This window comes from Lotus japonicus, chromosome 3 (genome assembly GCF_012489685.1).
Source record: "Lotus japonicus ecotype B-129 chromosome 3, LjGifu_v1.2".
Lineage (NCBI taxonomy): Eukaryota > Viridiplantae > Streptophyta > Magnoliopsida > Fabales > Fabaceae > Lotus > Lotus japonicus.
In genome coordinates, this window is record NC_080043.1 from 60,823,508 (window position 1) to 60,827,855 (window position 4,348).

General features: G+C 41.9%; 1 non-coding gene across 1 annotated transcript; it reads right to left on the reverse strand.

Moving 5' to 3' along the window:
• Positions 1-1,436: 1,436 nt before the first annotated feature.
• Positions 1,437-1,543, reverse strand: LOC130709635 (small nucleolar RNA R71). Its single transcript, XR_009010114.1, has one exon. It is a non-coding gene; the product is annotated as a small nucleolar RNA R71 (small nucleolar RNA).
• Positions 1,544-4,348: the final 2,805 nt, after the last annotated feature.

Genomic DNA, 4,348 nt, shown 5'->3' on the forward strand with positions numbered 1-4,348 from the left:
AGACGCGACCTGTTTGCCTATAAATAGGCTTTTTGTCATTTCTCTTGGGACCTTTTGTCATTTTTATCATTTTGTTTCATAAGTTAGAAGAGAGAGCTTGAGTTCTGAAGCTTTGGGAGCTTTCCCTAGGTCTTATGTTCCAGGTTTTATCTTTATTTTCTAGCATGGATTTCATAGCCATGTTTGGCTAAAACCCCTTTTGCTTTGGGTTCTTTGTAAGACTTTGGATGTTTTAGCTTTCAATCCATTTCTATTCATGATGTTCTGAGTAAACCCTTGAATCTCACTTCTTTGCTTTATCTTTCAAGCTTGAATGCATGCTAGCTTCTTACTTTTCTGTAATCATAACGATAGTTTGTTATAGAATTGGGACTTGTTGTGAGATTACTCCTTCTATACTTGCTGCTAGGAATAGAGGAAGGGTTGGGGTTTGTTGGCCTGATTTGTATGCTTAGTGCTTCTAGCAAATGTTTAGGTTATCAAGGAATTGAATCTATCTTTTGGTTAGGAAGGGTTTTCTTTACGAGGCATCGATAGAAGACTATCTAGGCTAGAACATCAAGGAGAGACTCCGGATTGATTGAATAGAAAGGTTTGCTAAAACTGAATTAGTTGAACAAGAACCCAAGGCAATATCATCTCTGTTTTCAATCGCTTTATTACGTGATTACTTGTCTTTTACAAACTCAAGAAACAACCAGCTTTTAAAACTGAATTTTACTTGCTTTTGCAACCTCGAACTTGAATCTTAAACTGAATTTGCAATCTAATTCCCTGTGGTTCGATAATTTAAAACCCGGAGGTATTCGTACACTTGTGAATTGACCAACAAGTTTTTGGCGCCGTTGCCGGGGAATTGTTTTGCGATTTTTGGCTTAAGTTTTAAGTTTTAACTTGTCTAGAATTGGTGCTACTAATCTTTCTCTGTTGAGTGTCTTACGCAGGTTGCTTTCAAAAGTGGCACCACCATGGGTGGCCGCATGACATAGGAGGAGATGCAAGCCCACATTGAGGCAAGGATCCAAGAGGGTATCACCCTCCGCTTGCGTGAACAAGAAGTTGAGAATGCCAACCGAACTCTTCGGGAACTAACTTCGGGGTCCATGAGCTTTGACTATCCCGAAAGTATTGTCATTCCCGAAGGAGTGGGGAACTTTGAATTAAGACCGGCATTCATCAACATGGTGAGCCAAAGCCAATATGGTGGAGGTTCCTCGGAAGATCCTCATGCTCACATGGAGAAGTTCATCCGGAATTGCAACACTTATCGGGTGGTGAATGTTTCTTCAGAAGCAATCCGGTTGAGCCTATTTCCCTTCTCTTTAAAGGACGCAGCAGAGGATTGGCTGAACTCACAACCTCAAGGGAGTCTCACTACTTGGGAAGACCTTGCAGAAAAATTCACAACGAGGTTCTTCCCAAGGTCCCTCTTGAGGAAATTGAAAAATGACATCATGACGTTCACACAATCCTCAGATGAAAATCTTTATGAGGCTTGGGAGATTTTCAAGAAGCTTTTGAGGAAATGTCCTCAACACAATCTCACCCAAGCGGAATGTGTGGCGAAGTTCTATGATGGGTTACTATATTCATCACGGTTTGGCTTGGATGCGGCTTCAAGTGGGGAGTTTGATGCTCTTCCCCCACAAGCGGGGTATGATTTGATAGAGAAAATGGCGATGAGGGCCATGAACTCCGAGAATGAACGCCAAATCCGAAGAAGTTCTTTTGAAGTGGAATCTTATGATAAGCTCATAGCCTCCAACAAGCAACTCTCCGAGGAAGTAGCGGAAATGCGGAAACATATTCAGGATGCCAAGTCAATTGGAGCGAGAGTAACTAGTTTGGAGTGCAAATTTTGTGGTGAATCTCATGATAGTAACCAGTGTACTGTCAATGATGATGGTGGCAAGGTCAGAACATTGACTCAAGGAGGAAAATCTCCAACCTCAGAACAAGGGCCTCTTGTCCAGCCGCAAATTGTTGTAAAGACGGTTGGCAAGAAGAGTCTTGAGGAGCTGATTGAGAGATTCATTGATCATACATCGAGCAATTACAAGAGCCACGATTTGGCTATCAAGAGCTTGGAGAGTCAATTGGGACAGCTAGCAAAGCAAATGTCCGAGAATCACCAAGGTAAGTTTTCTTCCGAAACTTTAACTTTTACTGAGCAAGAAAATACTACTGTGGTTTCTACTAGGAGTGGAAGAGTGTTACATGGGCCAGAGGAAAAAATTGAGGGAGAGAAAAATGAGGAAGCTGAGGTAGAAAAAGATGAGGGTGTTATGGAGGAAAGAGCTAGAGAGCCTACTAGGACTAGAGTCGTAAATACCCATACTCCTGAACTCCGCAAGATTCCATTTCCCAAGGCTTTGGTGAAGAAAAATTTGGATAAACAATTTTCTAAGTTCTTAGAGGTTTTTAAGAAGCTTCACATTAACATTCCTTTCTCCGAAGCCTTGGAGCAAATGCCAATCTATGCTAAGTTCATGAAAGATATCCTCAGTAAGAGAAGGAAGTTGAGTGAGGTCGATGAAACTATCTTGATGACCGAAGAGTGTAGTGCCATTTTGCAAAGGAAGATGCCTAAAAAGAGGAGAGATCCCGGGAATTTTACTATTCCGGTGGAGATAGAGGGGTTAACTATGGTAGAAGCCTTGTGTGACCTAGGAGCGAGTATCAACTTGATGCCGCTTAGTATGTTTAAAAGGTTGAACTTAGGTGAGGTTACCCCGACTATGATTTCTTTGCAAATGGCGGATAGGTCCTTAAAAACCCCCTACGGGATCATTGAAGATGTTGTGGTTAAGGTGGATAAGTTTGTCTTCCCAGTGGATTTTGTCATTTTAGACATGGAAGAGGACTCTAAAGTTCCTCTCATTTTGGGGAGACCATTCTTAGCCACTGGTGAGGCTGAGATTAAAGTGGCTAAGGGAACTCTAACTTTGAAAGTAGGTGAAGATGAGGTCCTCTTCAATATTTTTGACTCTTTAAAACACCGAGCGGATGAGGAAGTTTTCCGATGTGAAGTAGTGGATGAGCTCGTGTGTGAAGAGTTTGTTAGGATATCTATTAAGGACCCCTTGGAAACAACAATCATGGAGGGGTTAGAGATAGAGGACCAAAATCTTGAGAGAGAACTTGATTCTTTGTACCATGAGGTGAATGCTACTCTATCTCAATTAGAATCTGTCTCATCTCTTGCCACTAAAAGCATTTGGAAAGAAGAGTTAACTAGGGATGAGGAGATTCCAATTGAGGAGAAGAGTGAGCTCAAGCCACTCCCTTCCTCTCTCAAGTATGCTTATCTTGAGGAAGGTGAGAATAAACCTGTTATTTTGAATAGTGCTCTCACTCCCTTGGAAGAGGAGAAACTCCTCAGAGTTTTGAGGGATCACAAGTCAGCTTTGGGTTGGACTATTGATGATATCAAAGGTATTAGTCCTGCGATATGCATGCATAAAATTTTGTTGGAAGAAAATTACAAACCTATAGTCCAACCTCAAAGAAGACTTAACCCTTCCATGAAGGATGTGGTGAGGAAAGAGATAATCAAATTGCTTGATGCAGGTGTGATTTATCCAATTTCGGATAGTGAATGGGTAAGTCCCGTTCAAGTAGTTCCCAAGAAAGGAGGCATCACTGTGGTTGCCAATGAGAACAATGAGTTGATTCCCACTCGTCAAGTGACGAAGTGGAGGGTTTGTATTGACTATCGAAGGCTGAATTCGGTAACTAGAAAGGATCACTTTCCTTTTCCCTTCATAGATCAAATGCTGGATAAGTTGGCTGGGCATCAGTACTACTGTTTTCTTGATGGCTATTCCGGGTACAACCAAATTTGTGTTGCACCGGAGGACCAAGAGAAGACGGCATTCACTTGCCCTTACGGCGTGTTTGCTTATAAGAGAATGCCATTTGGGCTTTGCAATGCCCCAGCTACTTTCCAAAGGTGTATGTTTGCTAGTTTCTCTGACTTGATAGAGACCTGCATCGAGATTTTTATGGACGACTTCTCTGTTTTTGGTCCGAATTTTGATGCTTGTCTAGGGAATTTAGCCTTGGTTCTGAAAAGATGTCAAGAGACCAACTTGGTCTTGAATTGGGAGAAATGCCATTTCATGGTTAGGGATGGCATAGTTCTTGGACACAAGGTGTCCGAAAAGGGGATTGAGGTTGATAGAGCTAAGATTGAAGTCATTGAAAAGCTCCCTCCCCCGACTAACATCAAGGGTATTAGGAGTTTCCTCGGGCATGCTGGATTTTATAGGCGGTTTATTAAAGACTTTTCCAAATTAGCTAAGCCTATGACCAACTTGCTTGAGAAGGAAGCACCTTTTACTTTTGA